The 23,176-nt window shown below is 43.4% G+C and overlaps 2 long non-coding RNA genes across 2 annotated transcripts in view; both read right to left on the minus strand.

Annotated features, from left to right (window-relative positions):
* Window positions 1–1,971: 1,971 nt before the first annotated feature.
* On the minus strand, window positions 1,972–9,839 carry LOC102023837. The gene is made up of 3 exons (XR_264612.1): window positions 9,623–9,839; window positions 2,801–2,842; window positions 1,972–2,037 (listed from the first exon to the last, which is right to left on the minus strand). It is a non-coding gene; the product is annotated as an uncharacterized LOC102023837 (long non-coding RNA).
* Window positions 9,840–17,403: 7,564 nt separating this feature from the next.
* The window catches only part of LOC102024042, a 7,718-nt gene continuing 1,945 nt past the window's right edge, over window positions 17,404–23,176 (minus strand). Inside the window, exons 2-4 of the long non-coding RNA XR_001231896.1 lie at window positions 19,511–19,578; window positions 18,508–18,665; window positions 17,404–17,477 (exon numbers count right to left, since the gene is read on the minus strand). This is a non-coding gene — a long non-coding RNA (uncharacterized LOC102024042). The remainder of the gene's footprint in view (window positions 17,478–18,507; window positions 18,666–19,510; window positions 19,579–23,176) is intronic.

Genomic DNA, 23,176 nt, shown 5'->3' on the forward strand with positions numbered 1-23,176 from the left:
CAAATATTAGATATTTAATTAGATCTTGGAGATGCTCTTCACCTAGTACCTTCAGGGTCTCTGGGTCCTCTTTTGAGGCTGATAATTAAACCAAACACTCAGCCCTAAATCCTATGTTCTCTTGGGGGAACATGCCCATCAGAGTAATTATAAAGCCCGAATAGTGACCTGGCTTGCACAAGTACAAAAAAGCCACAAAAAGAAATGTAGGACTCCCAAGCTAGCTGGCTACTTAGTTTTATTCAGCTATTCCATAAATATTTAGTAAGGCAGAATAATGGCCTCCCCAAATGTCCAGCTCCTAATCCCCGGAATTTGTAAATATGTTTAACTACACGGCAAAAGGGAATTAAGGTTGGAGATAGAATTAAGAGCACAAATCCACAGGTTTTAAGGTGAAGAGATTAGCCTGGATTATACAGGGGGCCTGGGGTAATCACAAGCGCACCTAAAGTGCAGAAGGAGGCCGGAGATTCAGCGGTTTCTTAGACTAAGAGAGAAAAGTGCAGAATTGTGACTCTGCAGGCTTTGAAGACAGAAAGGGGAGCCCCGGGCCACAGCACAAGGACAGCTGTAGAACAGAGCAAGGTGCAGGTTCACCCTTGGAACACCCAGAGCCCCCAGCAATGCCAACACTCTTATTCTAGCCTGCTAAGGCCCCTGTAGGACTTCTGACCACCAGGAACTCTGAAAGGATAACTGTTGTTATTTTAAGTCACAACGTTCACTGCAGTTTGTTAAAGGAACAAATGTAAACTAATACCAGTGCCTACTTAAACGCTCAGTTAATAGCTCTGTGCTGAATCCCAGGGACACAACAATGAAGATGACAGCTATGAAAATCAAAGAGAGGTGGACAGCGAGATGGTGCAGGCAGCTTGGACTTGGGCGGTAGTCACGAAGAAGGTTCAAGATGTATTTTGGAAGTAGAACTCAACAGGCTTGGGGAAGGACTGCATGCAAGACGCAGAGAAATAGCACCCCTTTGTGGCTGGGGTTTGCTTTTGTGGCACTTCTATGGTCCTCTGAGGCTTGGAGGAGATGACAGGTAGGACACAGTCCTGTCCTGCATTGTGGACGAGTAGTCAACTCTTACATGTGTGTTTAGTCAAGAAGTATTCACTGAGTTGTGCTGATGAAATAGGCACTGCCTGGGGCACAGCTGTGAGCTTCCACCAAGCTTCTCCTCGGGGGCTGTGTCCTAGTGCCAGAAAGAGGACTTCAGAATCAACTTAAAAAGGTAGAGCAGAATGCAATTTCAAGTAGCCCCAGGCTGGACATGGCTGAGGATTGCAGATTACTACCTTAGGGTGAAATTCCTGGTGAATTTATAGAAGCTGTGAATTCATCATCCAGCCTAATTAAGAGCTAGAGGTGTTAATTACACTTTTGACATGAAGGGCAGTAACTGCAGTGAGGTTTTGCCACATGTCCATGTCCTTCGGCAGTTCTTTTTTCCCATCAGAAAGGTGAATGGAGCTGGGGAGAATGCTTTTTTCCCCTGCAGTGCTGGAGATTGAACCCAGAGCTTCACATGTGCTAAGCAAGTACTCCACCACTGAACTACACCCAGCCCTTCTTCATTCTTATTTTTAAATAAAGTCTCATTACATTGGCCAGGCTGGCTTTAAACTCAAGATCCTCCTGCCTCAGCCTCTCGCCTAGCTAGGGTTCCAAATGTGCACCACCATCACACCTGGCTAGGGTGCATTTGTGTTTAGTAAAAGGAAAGTGGAGATAAGAATAAAGACGAAGGGATAGAGGCAGAGGGAGAGAAATGGGTAGAAGTGGCACCAGCATGCCTCAGCCAGCACCAGCCTAATAGTCATGATGGGATGGCGGCACCCAGATATTTTTATTCTGAGTCAGGTCTTCACTAAATTGCTCAGGTAGCCTTGAATTTGAGGTCTTCTTGCCTCAGCCTTCTGGGATCACAGGTGTTCCACCACACCTGGCTGGGATCACAGGTGTGGGTCCATACCAGACTGCGTGGCAGCACTGTTTCTCAGTACCACCTAGTATCCTCTTCCTTTATGTCTACAAAAGGAAGAAGTAGTAAGTCCAATTAGGCTAAGAAATTCACTCTCAACAAACATGCCCGAGCCACATTTGTATAGAATGTTTAACCTCCAACTCATTTTTTCCTTTGTACTCAGACTTTACTAAAATTGGTAAAACCAGAAAAATGCTGCTTCCTAAACTGTAGCTTTACCAGCCAAAAATGAGTAGATAAATCAAGTAGATAAAACCTTCTGAAATTTCTTTGTGTTAAAAAAAAAAAACAAAAACAGAAGAGTAGCTATGTATGGTGGCACACATCTATAATCCTCCTGCCGCCACCTGTTCAGGAGACTGAGGCAGCAGGATTGCAGGTTTGAAGTCACCTTGGGCAGTTTAGCCAGACCCTTTCTCAGAATGAAAAAAAGAGGTAAAAAGGTCTGAGATGTAGCTCAGTGGCAGAGTACTTGTCTGACATGTAAGTGGTCCTGCGTTCAATCTCTAGTACAAGAAAGAAAGAGGAAGGAAGGAAGGAAGGAAGGAAATAAAGGGCAAAATGCAAATACATCACAAACACAAAAATATGTTAGGGTTTGGGCTCCTGGTCATCACAGGAACCTGCCAGTATTCAGCTCAGGCCTCTCATATCAGAGGTATAAATGCCAGTTTGATAAAATAGATTAATCAATATATTTAAGCAATGACTTCATGATTTAATAGTGTAACTTTACAACTATTGTGTACAAAGTAGTTCTTTTCCTTGCAGCAATAACTGAAATATTTTTAGAGTAAAGATACTTACCATCTATTGATAGAGTGGGAATGAGTGAAATCAGTGAAACATCTGAAATGAGTGAAAACATCTATTAAGCAACCACAACTAAGTATATAGCACTAAGTGTCACTGTAATGAAACACCTGACACCCACAATGTAAAGGAGCAGAGCTCTAACTGGCTTATGGTTTCAGAGGGTTCGTCCATGGTTAGTTGGCTCCCAGGTAGAACTATCATGGACAAAGGTGGGTGGAGCAAAGATGTTCTCTTCCTGGAGGCAAACAAACAGAGCAAGGGAATAGAGCCAGAGGCCAGATATATAGTCATCCATTGGTTCTCAATTGCTTTGAAACTTGTTGAATTTGGTATTGAGGCTCTTGAAAATTTTGTTTGGTATTCAATATGAAAGTTAGAACTTATTGGTGTCAGTTGTCTTGTGACTTGGTACCTTTTCTACCCACAACTATTTAATTTGTACTGTCACCCTTCCTAGAACCAATTAATGATGAGCACCAATATATCACGGCAGTCCCCAAGGTCACATAGGTCAAGGTCAAGTTCTCATGACCCACCCAGACAGACCCAGAAGTTTGCTTTGCTAGTTCCCTAGTCTGTTCTCAAAACAATCAAGTTAATAATCCAGTTTAACCAGTACACTGTGCTAGGTGAAGATAACACAAGATCTATATGACAATGAAATCTCCGGGTTTTGATAGGTTTCTGTACTGGAGAGCAAGGAGATAGAAGTAAAAAATGAAAATGATGATATTTGTGATGCTTTACCTAGAACTTAGCTATACTGTTTGATGTGGTTACATTTCATCTACCCTATGAGATAATCATGGTTTTATACACATTTTACCAATGAAAAACAGAGAGATTAAGCCTCCTTCTCCAAGTCACACAGGCTACAAATAGTAGAATCGAAAGTCAAATCCCTGACACATACACTGGAAAATCCTCCTTCAATGCAAACTCCCTGCTGCGCAGGTAACACACACAGAAAATACCAGTGAGTATAAATTCCCTCTCTCCCTGCAAATTCCATGATAAACACATTGAAAAAGTCAGCAGCAATTCACCCAGAAAGATTCCTACTAAATTACTGTAAGGAGAAAGGGTAATTTCTTTCAGAATTCGTAATTACTATCATTGTTGTTATTATCATTATGTTAAGTAAGTTTAATAACATAATCCCAGCTTTCACTGGTAAACACAAACCAACTCAAGCTTCCTCCCACTAAAATGCAACTTTCTTTTAACAATTTCAAGTAATTTTTTGAAAAAAAAAATATATAGCCTGAAGAAACTTTATGATATATACTGTTTAATGACCATGCTGGATGCAGAACTGTGTACGCTAGAATACTCTTCAGTTTGCACATAGGAAAGATCCTTTTAAAGTGTTTGTGTTTAAATTTTTTAAGTTACAAAAATATATAAATACTGTAGTTATTTCTGTGTGATGGTGCTTGGAATTACTTCTATTTTCACTTTTAGTGATCCTTTATTTTCCAAGGTTTCTAGAAGGATTTATAGTATTCCTCTATTGGGAAAACTCTAATCTCTAAATCTACACACACACATCTATGTACATACTATTCAAAGTCAAACAAAATTAAACTGATGTCGTAGATTATTTTCACATGTATACAAATCCATATGATATATTGTAGAATCAGAAAATATCAAGCATTTTTCCACTTGATTACATCTAAACTGCGACTTTATTAACATGATGGAAGAGTCTTTCCTAGGCCAGGAGAGTGTGAAATAGGCCTTTCTCCCTTAGATGAATGATTTTTACCGGGAGTCACAAACATAATGGGAAAAATGCAAACACACCTTAAAGATTTCCTCTCCTTTTCACAGAAGTCCAGAGTAAAAGAGAAGAGAGCGATCCTAGCAGAAAGGAAATATAAAAGGTAGAATCTCTCACCCTCTGGGTGAGACTGATGGGAAGAAACTGATAGAAGGAAAGGGATAAATTTTGTGGTTGTTATACCCCAGTTTCCAAATGTCTGTAAAATCAGGTCTTCTCTTGCCTGCTGAGAGGAAGGCAAGACTTTCCATCAGGGTCCAGCAGGTCCAACAGCCACAGCTTGGACATGTGCACGTGCTACGGGCTCAGTCACCCCCAGTCCTGACAAGGCTGGTGCCAGTGTGGTTCTAATCCTTTCAAAACAGCTTTGAGAGCAGGGAGCAGGAAATTCAATCACCTGAAGATGAAGATGATGGGTGTTTGTTTGGCTGCATAAGCACAACAAGAATCCTCTAATATTCCAAGATGTGAGCATCACAGGCAGGAATGCCCTAGCTACAAGAGCTATGATATAGGCCTGCTAGGATAGCACCCAAGGGTCCCAGCTCCTTCTGCACACAGCTGTAGGGAAGCTGTGAGCATAGTGAAGCTGGTGACGAGAACTGGATGTTATCACTGTGGTTTAGATGATGACATCTGGGACCATGATCTTGGATGTAAAAATGGTGTAATAATGGGATTAGACTCTGTTGGGAGCTGCTGGAGCTGGTTATTGGTCATGTGTGTGAGGGCGGGACAGAGCCAGAGTGCCTCAGGCAGTAAAGCTAGCTTAGTATTGAAAAAAGTATCCTGCCTGGACAATCACAGTCATTAGTCGCTAGGCAACATTATCTCCCATGATACTAACTTTGCAAGTGTATAAAATAAACGCCCCTACTGTTGAAGTCAGTCCTCATGCTTATCAGGCAAGAGGTAACTCCATCTGACCCCAGCTCTTGTCTCTTGTCTTTATTTTTCTCATACCAACCACCATTTCTCTCCAAGGTACAATGAGAGACCAACGAGGTTCCCTTACAGATTCTTGGGAACCATGGGAAGGAGTTAGAGTTACTTGTCTAGGTCAAGAGGACAGACTATGGTAGCTAGAGTTCAAAAATCCTTGCACCCATCAGTGAATACATTTTATCACCCCTCTTCATGGTGAGAGATGTGGACTAGCACACCAGTGACCAGCTTACTAATCAGTGGGTTTCAAATTAAACAGAAGAGATTGTCCCAAGTCCCAGATGCTTTACTCCAGTGAGCCACAGTAGGAAGGTGAAGGATCACTGGTGTGATCTTGCTGGCTCAAAGGTGGAGCTGTGTTGTAAGGGGGACACCTCTAGCAGCTCAAAGCAACCTCTGCCACCAGCTCCCATGAAAATGAAGACCTTCAACCCTCTGTGCCAGGACTGAGCTAGCGGAGGAGCCCATCTCCAGCTAATGATCACAGACTTCTGGGCTCTAAGCAGAGAGCCAGAGGGCCATGCCGTCTCTCCTAACCCTGGAAATCACAATGATAATGTAGATCATTTTAAACCACTAAGTATGTGGTGATGGCTTGCACAGCAATAGAAAATATAAACTCTTAACATGCCAAACACAACATTAACACTTGGGATTGACTGCTTATGTTATAATCAAGTCACACTTGTCAGTTTTATAGCCAAGGCTCCCATGACATTAGGGATAGTTTGGTGACCTAAACGAACAAAATAGAGTGTTTCTCTTAAGTGGAATTTTCTCTAGAAATCCTAGTCTCCCAAAGCAAGGGTTTCCCCAGGTACTCCTGGGGATGATAAATAGTGTGTATGGATCAGAACAAATATCTCCCTAAATCAAATGTAGTACATGAAACTTAATTTGTCTGCAGTTTACTGCTAAGAAAACACTCAGAAGCATAGCCTAGATTGCATTTTTTAAAGTAAATAAAAATGCACCCATTTTTAATTTTGTGATGTTCAAAGGAGAATATCTTGGCTAATCTTCAGAGGGTTTCAGTGAAGTCTTAATTTAAAGCATCCTTGAAAAGACTTGGTGAAATTCTGATTATAATTACCACTCAGGAGTCCTCATGGAGCTGTAATAGGGTCAAAGGTGATGGGAACATTTGGAAAGCTGGTTCGAGGCACTCCCATAGCCAAAAGGATAAGATAGCCCTGCTACTACCACCACTTCATCCTGATGAAGCAGCCTGGATTACGTCCTCATGGTCACCCACATTACCTATCAAACACTTAAAGGATTCTGTTTCAAGAAAAATAGGAAAGTGTACTGGAGGAAGTAAAGATAGTTCCTTTTTCCCAAAAAATATTTTGTGCTAATCTTTATCCATTCTTATTAGTGCTGACATTTGTCTTACAGTAAATGACCAGGAATGTCCCAAGTCAGTTTGTGGAAGACAACGAGGAACAGCGCAGACAGTGGGGAACTCAGGGGAGCCACTAAACACCTACAGCTAACCAACGCCATGTTCTGATCTCCATCTTTCTCTGCACAGGACTAAAAATTAACATTCCCAAGCTTCACAACCAGAGTCTATTCACTTGGTCTGTTGTAGGCCTTTGGAATCTTCATTTTACCAATCCTTAGGTCACCCTTGTCCCTCAAACTATAGCAAGCACTACAGTTGCAAGCTGTGCGTGTTACTTTAAATCTTCCAGTTGACACATTTAAAAGCAAAAAAAATTTTAACAGTACATTTTATTTCACCTCGTGTCTATCATTTCAACATGTAATTATTAACAAGATCACAAATTTTTTAAGACTTCAAAAATTTTTATGCGTTTTACACTGACAGCCTACCTCGATTCACACTAGCTGTATTTCAAGTGCGTCATTTTTACTATAGCAAGAGAATTCTTCCACATTCAGTCTTATGGAAATTCTACTTAGGCTAATTTCCATTGCTGACATTTAAGCTGCTCAAAGTCAGTGTATTTGGCCAGTATCAAAACCACTCTTAAAACTTAAAATAGCAGGCCCAATCCCAGTTCTGCCTCAAATTAAACAATGTGAACTTGGACAAGTGACCCCTTCACTCATCAGATTCTTAAATTTGCCAGCAGTAGGTTTTTTACTTGGACAAGATCTTAGAGACCTTTCTGTGACTCACTAAAGCTAACAAAGGTATTATCTACTGACTACATCAAAGAAGAGGGTTTGCTTTGTTCATCTTATTCCCTTGTGGTGCTTCTGAGCAAAAGCTACAGCAGGAATATGGAGTGTCCCCTCCTGAAGTCACACTGCAGTTTACTCCACCTTAGCGGGTAGGAGGGTGGACATTAAATATGACTATGGTGTTTAGTGCTGCGCCTTTGGGAGGTGATTCGGAATACACAAATCCATCAGGGTAAAGGTCACCCCCATGACTGAGTACTGGTGGCTTTTAGAAGAGGGAGAGTCAGTCTCAGACTCTCTCACTCTCTCTCTCACTCTCTCTCTCTCTCTCTTGATGCCCTGTATTGCCTTGGAACTCTACCAGCAACAAACAAGGCCATCACCAGATGCGCCCCACCTGCCCTCGGACTAACTTAACTGTGAGCTGAAATATTTCCTGTCTTTTCCCTATAATTTATCCAGTCTAGAGCATTCCAATATCAGCATCAGAAAGCTGACTAATGCAAAGAGTTAAAGGTGAGTCACTGAGGAACTACTCAGTCCTTGGGGCAGCCAAGCACATAGCTATAGCTGCACAAATCTGCACCAGCTGACAAGGGGCTCACATCTGGGAGAACACAGCTACAGGAAGAAGTGCTGCTGTCAGTTTGACGCCCACCTTTGACAAAGCTGATGACTTAATGCCGTCACATTACTTAAAACTCTCATGTGAATTAGATCAGTGGTGATCATTCAAATCTTACAAACAAACCCCCAAAGTCAGATGCTTAGAGCAAAAGTGTTTTTCACTCATACCACATGTGCAGTGTGGGTTAACACTGTCTGGGGTGAGTTGAATTGTGCCCTTCCAAAGCTCACATACTGAAGCCCTAATCCCAAGTAACTCAGAATGTGACCTTATTTGCATATGAAGTCATTGCAGATGCCATTAATTAAGATGGTGCCAACTGGACTAGGGTGGCCCCTATCCCAATAAGACCAATGTCCTTGCAAAGGGAAGGGTTCAAGATGGATGCATACAGAGAGATGCCCTATGCAGATGAACGCAGAGGTTAGGGTGAAGTTTCTATAAGCCAAATGTTGACAGCAAACCACAAGAAGCTAGGAGAGAAGTTTCTTCCACACAGTCATCGGGAGGAACCAAGCCAGCCAGCGCCTGGGTCTTGGACTTGGACTGCTCACCTCCAGAACTACAAGATACATTTTTGCTAGTTAAGCTGCTCTAGTGAAGTTAGCCCTGCGTGTCCACAGGAGGCTGAGATAATGAAGACTTTGCTATCTGTTGCCACGTGCAACTTACAGCCTTTTCAGAAATACAGCCCTGGGAGGAGGTGGCTGGACGGCTCTGTGCTTTAACCCGGAAGTGACACGGACCACTTCTGTTTGAAGTCCAAGGAGGGCTGACAAATGCTAACTGCAGGGCTGAGAAACCGGGAGGGTGTGCACTGTGCATCATGACCTCTGGCACCCTTCCCAAGACATCCTTCCCAGAGCCTGAAACACTTAAGAAAAACCTACTTTGTAACTGGGCATGGTGGTGCACACCTATATTTCCAGCACTCTGGGAGAGCGAGGTAGGAGGATCACAAATTCAAGCCCAGCCTGGGCAACTTGTCAACTTATTCCCACAATTATGGGGGTTGGAGGGAAGATAAGGACCATGGGCAATGCTTCTGTCTGAGTCAGTACAGAAAAGAGGTCAAAAGATCTGATTTCGGCCCCAAATAACATCACAATCTCTCCCCACATGTGTATATCTCTTTATGGACTGCTTTTACTTAGGTTTTGACAGAGGATAGACATCTCAGAGGAAGAGGAGAAAAAGCTCCATAGAGGTGAAATGGTTTTCCCAAACTCAGGTGGGTTCAACGGCTTTGGAAACCAAGATTAGAGCTCACATTTTCCGGAGGTCCCCAGAAGGCCCTTACCGTGACTCCAGCACAGACACTTGGCTTTCTCAGCCCTGGGAAGACTCTTGAGACAGGAAAACGGGATCCTGGGCGCAGCGGGCCATCAGCAAGATTTACTCACTCTTCAGCCAAGGATGTTGGGATACTCCAAGAGACTTGAACATGGAGCTGATTGCCATTATTTCCCTTGACCTTCAGGGCTCCAAAATGCACCACTGGTTCTGGAGGAAGCCAGGGTGAAATGGCATTTGTCCTAACACAACAGGAAACCAAAACAGCTGTTTCAGACTGTCTGCCATGTAGCAAGCCAGTGTAGAGACAAGCCACACCAAGAGAGGTCCTGAGAAACTCTACAATCCTGCGCCATGAGGAAGAATATTAAAGCAGTTCTTCTAAGATGACTTTTTAATTGCAAAATGATCGCAGCCCAGCATCTCTACCTCTTGGTGTTTAGGGAAATATCTACAAAGTGTTTGTGTGTCCTAGGAGAATGGCTGGTACATAATTGCAAATTATTACCACTTGGGCAGGTCCCGCTGACAGCATTCTCTCCCAGCAGGCCGGCAATCAGAGACCTGTTTGCCATCCGGGGTTTTACGCAGTGGGCAACCTTTTTTCTTTATTCCTGGATAGAATGGAAATTAGTGGCTTATGCCTCTCCTTTTTACTTTCATGGACCATTTATCATATCAAAGCCCATTTGTCTGGGCACCAGCCTAACCCAATTAGGTAAACAGAGTTCTTTAAGGAACCCACAGCTGTTAGCAAGACAGAAGAAATTCACAAAACACAGAGCTTCGTGGCAGCAGCTGCATCTTAAACAGCTTTCAAAAATGTGGCAAAATTAGTTTAAGGAAAGGTTTTCAGGGGAAGTTTTTTGATGCTTACTTTACAATGGAAATTGAATCCCAAATTCCTCGTGAGGTCATAGAATCCTTGCAAACATTGGCCCTGCCCTGCTCCCTGACCCCTCCATGCCTGCATCTGCCTGTCCTCTCTCAGGTCCTCAGCTTCACTTGGGCTATCCCCCGCCTTCACCCAGAAAATTCGGTTTAAATTCTCCTTTCTTAGAATCTACCAGCTATTGCAGGGAAACATGAAAGCACAAGATGGCTATACTTTTGTTTAGGGTATATATGTGTGTGTGGTCAGGGGGTCATTTCTGGTGGCTATTAAGTCCAAGTCAGCAAGATTTCGGTGCAAGCACATCCGGTCGGGCTCAGTATAAATGACTGATACAGCCAAGTTCAGAGCTGGCCAGGGTAAATGACATATGCAGCTGAGGTCGTTCCTGGCACATGGCCACTATTGTGTGCTTTGGTATAAGTGCAGACTAAGTAGCCGGGGATTGCTGGGAGCCTGGGCGGGCTACAGGCCTGAGCAGCTGAGGACAAAGGCACATTCAGATATTACTGTGATTCTCTTCTCTTCTTTGGGTTACCTGGGTCTCTTGTTTGGGCTGCCTGAGTCACAAGTGAACCTCTCCATCCAAACTGGTGACAAGACACCTGTGCAGCCACCTCCTGCTGCGCTGTTACAGCTCACTGTATTGCTTTTCCCTTCTAAGACAAGTCAAGTTAGCACCTGTTCCTGTGACGGTCTCTCACGAGTCTCCACCATAAGGATGTCAGCCGAGTGGGGGCAAAGAAGAGTCTGTTTGGTCACTGGACCTACAGTGTCCCATGTGAAGCTTGCACTCAGCTTATATTTGTGAATGAGACTGAATATACAACTGTCTACTTTATGGACCACCTCTGTTATTCCTCAGTACACCTGGGACTTGGCATAAATCATTCTATTAAACAAAAAAAGATAAATAAAGGAAACCAGTTCAAAGAGTAGACACAATTTGCCTGAGATGGCGCAGCTAATAAGTAATAGGCAAAATATAAATTCACATATAACTTGAAAACCATGATTTTCCTTTTAAATTGGTGCCAGGCTCCATGCCATATGCATTCCATTCATTATTTCATTTAATCCTCAAAAAAAAAAAAAAAAAAAAAAAAACCCTCAAGGTAAGCATATCCATTTTCCAAGTGGGGAAACTGCAATTCACAGAGGTTACGTAATCCTGCCCAGAGTCACACGGCTACGAAAGGGCAGCGTTCCCAAACCCAGACACCACACTATCTATGTTGCCTTTGTTCCCACGTCATACTATCACAGCCACTGTCCCGATTTCCTCCCACTCAGTTGTGAAGCTTTTCTCTGGAGGGCGACCACAAGGTAGGATAGAAGGTCTAGAGATAGAAGATACACAGGTCTAGAAGACAGAAGGTCTAGAGATAGATAGAGGGCCTGGGGTCTAGAAGGCACCTGACGGAGAGCTTTGCTCAGGTGAGTCCATCAGTCAGACAGTAAGCAGATGAACCTAAACTGCAGGAAGCAGGACGTGGATCACTTACAGAACCAGAGAGCCAGGGTTGCCAGCAGGAAGCTACAGGAAGTCTGCAAGCTGCAGTGAGCTTGGCTAGTGAGTAGGTAGGGAAACAGGAGACCGGTGAATGGAGCTCTGTGAACAGTGCCCTTTCAAGGCTTATGCTTCCAGCTTCCCCCTGGGGTGGCAGATTGCCTGGTATAAGAAAAACACACACACACACAGGGACCCGCCTACATGATACTGGTGTAGACCACTAGGTTTTATCATAGGCAACAGCTGGGGCGCCCTTGGGTTTGGGTCAGGGAGGTAGAGAGCAAGCATCTGTATAGCAAAGCACTGCATGTTTTAACCAGGCCAAAGGTGGCAGGGCGCCAGAGCTCGCAGAGTTTGTGTCAGACCTAAACATGGGTGATGGGCAGCACCTGTATGACACAAAGTTACAGCAGCTGTCTTGTGCTTATGTCCGGGATTATTATTATTATTATTTTTATTCCTAGGGATCCAACTCAGGACCTTCACACTGATCTATACTCCTAGCCCTAATTTTATTTTTGGTTTTGAGACAGGGTCTTGCTAAGCCACTAAGTTGTTCAGTCTGGGTTCAAACTTGTGATTCCCCCCGCCTTGGCCTCCCAGAGTTCGGAGGTTACAGGTCAGCGCTGGGGATTGTTTCACAAATCTAAGACTGTGTTCAGCCGCTGCTACAGGGAAGAGAAAGCAGGCTCCTCTCCAGATTCGGCCAAGTCAACAGGGAGCCCTGGTGGCTGAGCAGTCAGGGATGGTGGGTAGAAAACTTTGAAGGGTGGGGATTCCTGCTAGAATGGCTGAGTGTGCCAAAGACAGGGATGGATCCGAAGGCAAGGCCTGGGGGAGAAGAGGAGCCTGACTAAATTTGGTCAAGCAGGGACTTGGTTAGGTCCTGCAGTGAACCAGGCAGGCAATTCTTTGAGTCTAAATAAAGTGACAGTTGGATGTCTGTGGTGCCTCTGCAGAGCCTCCCTAACTGTCTGGCTTGCTTCCATCCCTTCACCCCTCCACCCCTCTCCCTCTCATCTGTAGGTGACCAAGTATTAGACGGTGGAGGAGGTGGCAGTGGAGAGGGGAAAGTTGAGAGGAGCCACGGCAGCCTTAGTGAGCAGTGAGCTCCAGGACCCACCCAACATAGTCTGCTCGCCCTTGGAGGGAACTTGAGGCAGCCACCACAGGGCTTGCCATCTCCCTTGATACCTGGCTGTCTCTCCTGGCTGTCGCAGCTCGGATGCCTCCTCTAATGCTGCTGTGCCACCGAGATTCAGGCAGCACCTTGACTTTTGCTGTGTGGTGGAGAATTAGCTTGCAGGAGCGGGGAGGGTAGCACAGCTCCTGCTCTCTGTGTAGACACACCCATGAGCAGTCATGAGATTAGCTGAGGCTTGAATGTCTTAAAAGAGCATGATTATTTTTAAGGAATACTTACTGCCTACCTGTAAGGATCCGTTAGGTTCCTGCTGTACCCCAGGAAGGATCGGCCGTGAGAATGAGGAACAACTAGACAAGAGACAAAAAGCTGGGGTGAGGTGGAGGTCCTCCCTCTTCTGAGCAGAGAAGGGGAATTACCCAAGAACAGTAGAGCATTTATTTTATACCCTGGAGAGGGTGATTAATTTCAGCGTCTCTGCCCAACAATCAGTTAAAAAGCTACAACGGAGTGTTTACATACTTCAAGGAGCCCCACAGGCTGGCTTCGTCCTACATGAGTAATTACTTTCCAGCTTCAGCTGCTCCCAACACCTACCCAAAACTGTTCTAAGAAATTTTTTGTTACTCATTTGGAGTGTTTTTTTATTTTGTTTGGTTGTTTTGTGCTTTCTTGACGTAGGGCCTCAGTATATAGTCCTGGCTAGTCTTATACTCACTTAGTAGCATGAGCTGAGCTTGAACTTGAGATCCTCCTGCCTCAACCTCCTGAATGCTGGGACTGTAGGCATGGGCCACCGTACATGGCTTATGTTCTAAGAATTTTATACACATGAACAAAGTAGTAGGAGGTATAGTAGGTCCTGCACTAGGCTCATTTGAGGAGACTTAGATTATCTCATTCAAAGTCATAAAGAAATGAAGAAGTGATGCTAGCACTGGACTCAGAGCTGGTTCACACTACACTGCGCAGTGCGCCTTGGAGGCATTGTGGCTTCTACCACAGGACCCGTGCCGAAGGGTCACTCACAATGGGCAGTGAGGTCAGAGTGTTCACTTCCACCTGGAGATTAGAAAAGCAGGAAAACCCATGTAGCATGATCATAAAACATAAGGGAGTAGTGGTTGACCATGGTAGGCAGTAGGGAAACTGAGCCATCTGTCACAGCTAAGGTCTCCAAAGCTCACTGTGTTGGAAAATACATTTGTTTCCTCCAGTGAGATGTTTCCCTGACCTCCCTGTAAGTGCAACTCATCTAGGACTCCTAGTAAAGGGCAGGTTCTGGCTCAATAGGTTGGGATGGAGGCCTGAGATTCTACACGTCCCTGAGCTCCCAGCTGATGCTGAGGCCCTTGATCCAGAGACCACACTTGGACAAATGCATCTCTTAGCAGGGGTCCTTGAACTGTGGCCCCTGAGCTACAGCACCAGAATTACCTGTGGGTTTGTTAGAAATTCAGGTTCTAGAGCCCTGAACCAGATTTATCTTTAGTTTAAGCTATAAAGTTGTCAAATATATGAGATATGTACACTGTATGCTTACTATTTGATAGCTCTGTAGTAAGACACAAACTTAACTCCAATAAACACTTCTAAAATCTAAATGTAACATAATAAAAATCAAATCTGCTGAACATGTACCATTATACAGAAACACTTCACTGTTCAATTAACATGATCTCTGTGTTTATTAGATGGAAGGTTATAATTTCTCAATAATATTGCTGGCAAGGTTATTATCATAATTTCATGAGCCCTAACTTTAATTTCAATAGGAATTGAGATATTTGTTTCCATTACATCAAATTTGCCTCTGGATACCAGGAATCTGTTGACTAAATTGCAATGTTAGTCAAGACAGAATGGGCTAAGCAATAAATACATAAAGAGGAATTATCAGTGGTTTATTTTCATTTCAGGCTCATATTACTTGTCCATCACTGTGTGTGTGAGTGACTGGGGAGTTGACCATCATGAGAAGAAGTGTTTTGTTCCACTTAGATGTTCATGAGAGAGCTAAATGAGCTCAATCAACTTGGAACACAGTATCCTCAATCTGCAACTTTAGGATACTATGGCAGGAAAGAAAAGACGCTCCTGAAGAGGTCTTTCACTCTCCCAGCCTCACTTTTCATTGGACAGAACAAGTCTTATTGTTCTACCTTCCTTGCATAGCTGCAAGGGAAGCAAGGTAGAGTCATCTTCTATATGTCCAGGAAGAAAACAAGAAGTTAAGGAGCAATATTATTATTTTCACATGCAAGTGAAATATGTTGCCTTTGAATCTCCATAACCTTAATAATAAGGTATAAAGATGAATTTATAAGATTTCTATTAATCAGCATGTATCTTAAATTGCTATTCATGGAATATTTATTATGTACCTGGTAGTGATTATACCATTTTGCTTATGTATATCATCTTAGCTGGTACTAAAATAGCCTAATGAGTTGGTTCTATTATTTAATCAGCCAGTTTAATCTACAGGTAAGATCTGGGGCAGGATCTAAACACAGCTCCATCTGGTTCAGGAGTACTCAGGGCCAACCCCTGCAGAGTACTCCTCGGTAGCAATGCCAGTTCTTCTCATTCCTTTGGAGTTCCCTCTGGCTATATATTGTCTTTCTGTGGACTTCCTAGGTAATGAAAACCCTATTGACCAAGGATGGATGGAAATCTCTTCAAATCCTTCCTCAGTGACCTGCCTTGGGTGCAGAAGTTTAGGCAGTACAGACTCTGTGAGCTCCATTCCCTGCATATATTATTAGTAAAACACACACACAGATCGCCCCACCCCAAGGGTTACCGTAGGCTTAAGACCTCAATGCTGACCCATTGTCACCATCTCTTCTGTCCTAGAGAGAAAAGCTAGAAAAGCAATCATCTTTGGACACACAAGGAAAATACATGGAGGAAATATTTAGCAGTTTGCAGACTTGGAATGGAAAAAAGAAGGATTCTTCTTTCCTTCCTGGGCTACCTGGAATTTCAGAGAAACTAACACACCGCATATGTCCTACCATTTTTTTTTCTCAGGTTCTGGCACTATTTCTATTCCCTTCCCACTTGCATGAGTCTTTTCCACATCTGTTTTACTTTCAATATCTGGTAAATCACTTTCAACCACTTTTTAAAATAGGTACACTATATATTGCAATAAGGATTCTGAAGTCATCTACACACACACACACACACACACACACAAACACACACACACGCAACAATACAATGGATACTTGTCACCTGGAAGCTGGATCCCCATGCAGTGAGAAATGGACCCCTCATCCCATGGTCCTTCGTTCTTTTGTGCCCTTGATAAAAGAATTCATTCAGATACATAGGCAGTCATACAGAATTACAGGTAAAGTTTGTTGTAAAGTAGATATAAAGTTACGTCTTCAAACAAGAAGGTGGGTAGTGTCATGAAGTGTGAATCTGGATATCTTTTTATGCACACAAGAGTTACTCCTGGGGTCCAGAAACATAGGTTAATCATGATGTTCATTAACATTTCATTTAGAAGATACTTTAACATTGCAAAATGTCTTCCTTTCCTTTTAGATGGTCACTGTTGCCTCAAGGGCTTTAATTATGTAAGAAAGTCATGAAAGAAATGTATGAAAGTAAAGTTCTTCATTTAAACCTGGCCCCATACCTCGACAGGAGGCTCTTTAAAGAATATTTTCTTTCCTAACATCACTGGGCTGTAGGCTATGGCAGCCAAAAATGCTGTATGACTTGTTCTAGAAATACAGGCAGCATGTCTTTGAGTCTGAAACCTAATATATGATTATAGATGTATGCTAAAATGAGGCCTTTGTTTCTTAACCTTCTTTGGACTTTGGACACCATGACAGTTCCTCAAAGGTCGATATAGGGACAACATTCTCCTCAACAGAAAGGAGAAGATTTGTCCCTGATTGGAGTGAGTTGCCCCTCCAGTTCAAAGAGCTGCTCCCTCCCTGTAAAAACTACATATAGGCTCTGACACCTGGCTTCTTTGGGGTCATGTGCTCTTTCCTCTGGCCCACTCCCGTGCTGATGAATGTGTGCTTGCTAATAATCCAGTGCTTTCACTTCCACTTTTGTGTCCCACTCAAAATTTTGTTCAGGATACCAAGAACCAAGGGACGTTACAGACCCATTCCCAACAGCATATTAATTACCTGTCTAACATACTTACAAAAGTAGTTATTAAAAAGTATAAAGCATGCTGAATAAGGCACACATATCTTAGAATGGATACTGACATGGGAGGGAAATGGTTTTCATTCGAAGAGTTGGTTCTCAGTTCTTTGCCTCTGCATGTTCATCTGCAAAAATAAATAACAAACAATAAAAGCTACCTCCAAGGGTAGTTATGAGGATTAAATAAACCCAGCCGTATAAAAGCAATGCACACAATGTCCTGTGATGCCTACGACACAGATCCTCAAGCACAAGTTACTGCCTGTGGTGGGGTGGTGTTATTATTCTTATCTTTCATTTAGCGCCAGGAATGTGGCATGAGGCGACTTTTGCTGAGGGTTGAGGGAAGGAAAACTAGCAACCCTAGGGCTTCCCTGGCAGAAAAGGATGCTATCAGAAACACATTTCTACCTGCGTGAAATAGGACTTCCATTTATCTGCTCGGCAAGGTTGGAGGAGGACTCACCTTTTAGAAAGTATAAATAATCTCATTTCCTGTAGGGGTAAACAAATTGGCCTAGTTGCTGCCCAGCATCTATTTGGGGAACAAAATGTTACTTTGAACTATATAGAAAGACAAATAACATTCACAGAAATATGTTCTGCTTTTCATCTCTGCCTCTGAAGCATATCTGTGCTCTGGATGACGAAGTTGGAAGGAAATCCAATCAGACAACCAGAGCTCTTTCCCAGAAAGATGACTCAGCCCCCCACTGAACATCCTGCCAATGTTTGTCTGTAAGGACAGCGTCCTTTGAGAGCCTCTGGCTAAGCATCTGCTTCATGCGCTATGTTTTGGTTCCATGTTGATGGCATTGAAACAGGTTCATTTTGTACGCGCAGTCGTGCAAAAGTTCATAAAGCCAGAGGCCATGCATAGATCCTATGTGTATGAATATGTATGTGCTGATATGCTTGATATTTGTGGACTTGTAACCTGGCCAGATTCCAGCAAATGGAACATAGCCCACTTCCCACACAGAGAACTCAGCATCCTTCAGAGACCCCAAGGTGCCACCACTAACTCACCCATCTTTGACTTACTCCAGTAACTTGTGTCCACTCTGCTATCTTCCCCAGCTCTGCCTTTACCCTTCCCTTGTCGTATTATCCCCCACCCATTCTTCAACCAAATCCAGCTTCTGCATGACTCACCAAGGGCTTTTATTCTTCTATGCCTGCCCTTCTTCTGAAGACGATCACTCTCACTTTGGGCCGTGAAAACTCTTCCTGCTTAAAGCCCACTTGAAATGTTTCTTCGCTTCAGTATTCAGTTAACAATTATGTTTGACCACCTGAGGGCTGGGGCGACACTGGGCAAAAGAGACAGTGTGATTTTGCTGAGGGGAAGCAGAAGATGAAGGAAAATGAAGTAGGTAGTACATTATCCAGTAATGAGTGCTTGGAGGAAAAATAACACAAGTGAAAGAAAAAGAAATAGCAGCACAGATACTCCTTGACATTTTTTCAGTCATATGCACAAATTTGTTTTTATTATCAAGTTTACAGTTACAATTTAGATATACATAATGATCATATACACCATAAGGAATTTGTACGTGTACATAATGTATCTTGGGTCCTCTTATTTTTTTTTGTTTTTGTTGTTTGTTTTTCTCCGGTACCAGGAACCGAACTTACGACCTTGTGCTTGCCAGGCAGGCACTTTTGCCGCTGAGTTAAATCCCCAGCCCGGGTCCTCTTATTTTTTCATTCCCCTCCCTTCAACCCCTCTTCCTCTCCTAATTATTTACAAAGCTTTGTTTCCATTTTATCCTTCTTTTCTCATTTTTCCTCTTCCTTTCCTCCTCCCTCCTCCCTAGTTTCCCTTTCTTTTTGAACAATTTCTTCCTATTTCACAATATCTATTGTACATTTTGGTTCTTATTTACACTTTCAGTTTCTCACACCAGAGAGACAATATGATATTTACATGTGTGTCTGATTTACTCCACTTGACTTATGATGGAATTCTAGCCTGGTAACTCATCATTTATTGAAATTATCGTAAGTCAAAAGTGTATTTAATACTCCTGACTTACCGAGCACCATGGGCTCACAACACAGTCCGCTGTAAAGAATAAGTTGTGTACTTTGGCGGTGTAAAGGATAGAGAACTGTGGCTCACTGCCTCTGCCTAGCAGTGACAGCAACTTACCTGTTATCACAGGCCCCGCAGAAGATCAGAATTCAGAGTCTGCTTTCTCCTGAATGCACATAACTTTTCTGCCACCATAAAAACAAAACATAGTAAATCAAACCATGGTTAAGTCAGGGACCATCTGGATTGTAGTTACTGTTTTGGGTAGCAGCATCAGGCTTCTCTATGAAATTCTCCTTTATCCTGGGAGGTAACAAGTCATCCTTCCCCAGTGTCCCTATCCATGGCTCCTAGGTAGTTCCATCCAGAGGGCCTTGTGCACCTGTACTCTCCACCAGTGCAGACCAAGGACATCATGGAGATGAAAAGAAGTCTGTGGCCAACCATCAGAGGAAAGTTGGGGCAGCCAAAGTCAAGATGGTTCCTTTACAGCTGGATTTTTTGGACTTTTCATGTGAATACAGATTACATATCCACAAGAGGAACTATCAAATGTCCCTTGCCCCAATAGACTTGATCACTATGATCTCCCACGAGTTATTCCGCAGGTCTAGGTTGCTTGAAACACATTTTGGGAAGCACTGAATTTTTCGTGCCAGAATATGAGCTCTTTCAGCACTGGTATGACACCTAATCCTTACATCCAACATATTCCTCACCAGCACTTAGCGTGCAGTAAGCAGGAGGAATACATGTGCTGCTAATAGCTACTTGGTTTTGGCTCAACCAAAAGACTTATTTTAAATTCCAAATCTCTCAGTGATCTGATAGAGAATGGAAAGGAACAGGGAACCTTGGTGATGCTGGGGGAGGAGATCTGAATTTAAACTTTTGTTTGTTTAAAAAAAAAAAAAAAAGAGGCTGGCCTCAGATCTCTATCCCTTCCAAAATACCCTAAGTAGACACCTTTAGGAATTTTCCCCAAAGCCTAAGTATAAACTGACAGATTTGATGCTCTTTGTGGAGGACTCATATCCTGTTTGTCAGAGGGCTCAAGGATAGGAAGTTTAGAAATGACCATCCTTAGGTTGCCCTACTATGGGAGTCAATAGCCATACATGGCTATTTAAATTTTAATTAACCATGAACAAAATTTAGTTGCTCAGTCACACCGGCTCCATTTCCAGTGCTCAGAAGCTGTGTGTGGCTAGTGGCTGGCGTACTAGCACAGATGTATAGCATGTCTACCATTGCACTGTTACATTGGAATTTTAGGCTAAAACATTACCTACACCATCACATCTTTTAGGTGACACCAGGACAATTTACATGCATATCTGGATTTCCTCTGAAGACTTCAAACATTGACCGCTGGTGTCTTTCCCTAGTAAGACTCATTCGTGCCTATTCTGAGACAATCAGCTACAGAACAAATGTGAACCCAGAGACTAGCAGCAATCCGGTGGTGTCCTTTCCTAAAAAGTCTATCCAACTGTCTGTCTGCCCATGTGGTGCTGCTCACTGTCACAGTTACACCAGGAGTGGTTGCACATCATGGGGCGATTCCTCAGAGCACAGATGGCGAGCTCACTACTGTGACGGCAGAGTGTGCTCACAATGAAGCTCCATGGTAGCTAAGCAATGACGCCTGGATTTACGGACATACATGGGTTACTACCTCCCCTCACTGGCTATGAAGGCCAATGAATTTAACTTTGGGTAGAGTTACAAGTTTCTGATAGGTGGACCTATTCCTAGACAGGGTCTCTAAAGGCCCCCACAGCAGAGAAACTTGACTCACCCCGTCCATGGTTGCAGATTTGCTGACTTCAGGTCACAGAAGAGGAACTTTCAGGATGCATCAGTAAGAGGAATAGAGATTTACTAGGCAGAATTTTTAAAATATGCACTCAGAGAAACAGAGTGTAGGTCTATTTTCTTTCTTTCTCTGTCTGTTTCTCTGTCTCTGTCTGTCTCTCTCTCTCTTTCTTTCTTTGAGACAGGGTCTCACTTTGTAGTGCAGGCTGCCCTTGAACTCACTATGTAGCCCAAGCTGGCCTTGAACTCACTATGTAGCCCAGAGGGAGCTAGGGGCTTGTGGCCTGAAGCTGGGTATACGTCTGGGGATTCGGAGTTGTCCCTAAGATGGGTTATCTAGGATGTATACACTGAGGATGGGAATTATTTGGGGCTAGTACAATTTATAGGTGAAAGACCTAGGGTCCCACTTGTAGGTTCATTGTCTCTAAGGCCCTTTAGAATTGTTCCTGCAAGAGAAAAAAAAGCTTTAGTACTTTTGTGTGCAGAAGCTGCAGTTTTTCTCAAAAGTACATTTTCAATATTGCAATTTGTGATGTCTCCTTTCTATTTATTTCTTCTACCCTTCCTTAGAGCCAAGGCTACAGTGAGGCCACAGAAGGTGAATTCCCTATAGAGCAGAGTCTGTTTCTCCCGCAGACACAGAGCTACTCATATGCACTGGAAAATCTCAAGTCAACTTCACAACTAATGTTCATGCTAATTGAGAGCGGGCTGTTTCTTATTGTGAGACACTCTTACTCCAGGATGTGCCCTGTAGGCTAGCCTTCATTTAGATTAGAAACTTTCCAGCATCATTATCACTGGTAATTAAGCCTCCTTGATTGCTCTATCACACAAAGGCAACGCCACAGTAAAGGAGTCAAACATAATCTTTGCCCATGATGAGAACCAACAGTGCCATAAATGTGTGAATGATGCTCTCCCATACCCAAGGCCTGTGTTTGGCTGACCCGGCTGATGGATACTCAAAGAGATTTAAGGCATCTTGATACGCAAGCATGGGTCTGTGTTATTGTTACACCATGAAGTTGAACAAGAAATCTCAATCAGAACATCCAGAAAGAAATTTCTAACCTTTACATGTGGTAACCCACTGGCAATTCCAGAAGTACTTTTTCCTATAATGATGTAGGTGCTGTTTTCCCCTCTTCAAAGTGAAGGCTCAGCAAAATTACTCAGAAGTCTAGTGGTAAATGCTTGGGTCCCACTGTGTCACTGGCCCTGAGCTGTGGCCCGTGTACCTGAAGTGCTGAATCAGTGCCTGGGGATTCTTGGGTGGACTACCGGATACCGAGTCCCTTGAGGGCAAGGCCAGCTATCTCTTCGCTGTATCTCCAATACTCAACGAGATGCCTGGCCAGGATCAGCACTCTCCAGAGCTGGTGACCCAGACTCCCAAGGTCTTAGGGACTGATGAACCTGGAATCTGTCCACATCAGCCACTGATTACAAAGCAGTGCATTCAATGTCACTCGAGGCTCTCCTGGACTACTTGCCCCCATTGTCAGCTCCCAAGACCAGAAAATAAATTCCTGGTTCTCATGCTACCAGGAATGGTAACCCCTGGTCCTCAGTAGGCATTCTTTCCTCTCCTTTCTGGGGCTGCCCCATCACCAAGTATTAGAGGAGGTGGCCATTTCTTCTCAACATTAAATAGCTCCCTTTGGAGCTCTTAAATCAGGGTCTTCTGTCTTTACATCCAGGATCACTTAGAAGCATCCTTAGAAATGCATTTTCCGGGGTGATTTTCCACTAGGAATAAGAACCTGTAGGGAAGAGCAGAGTGTGTGGTGCAGGCCTGTAATCCCAGCACTCAGGAGGCTGAGGCAGGAGGATCAATGTGAGTTCAAGAACAGCCTGGGCTACATAGTGAGTTCAAGGCCAGTTTGGGCTACATAGTGAGTTCAAGGGCAGCCTACGCTACAAAGCAAGACCCTGTCTCAAAGGAAGAAAGAAAGGGAG

This window comes from Chinchilla lanigera, unplaced genomic scaffold (genome assembly GCF_000276665.1).
Source record: "Chinchilla lanigera isolate Chin_1 unplaced genomic scaffold, ChiLan1.0 scaffold00121, whole genome shotgun sequence".
Taxonomy (NCBI): domain Eukaryota; kingdom Metazoa; phylum Chordata; class Mammalia; order Rodentia; family Chinchillidae; genus Chinchilla; species Chinchilla lanigera.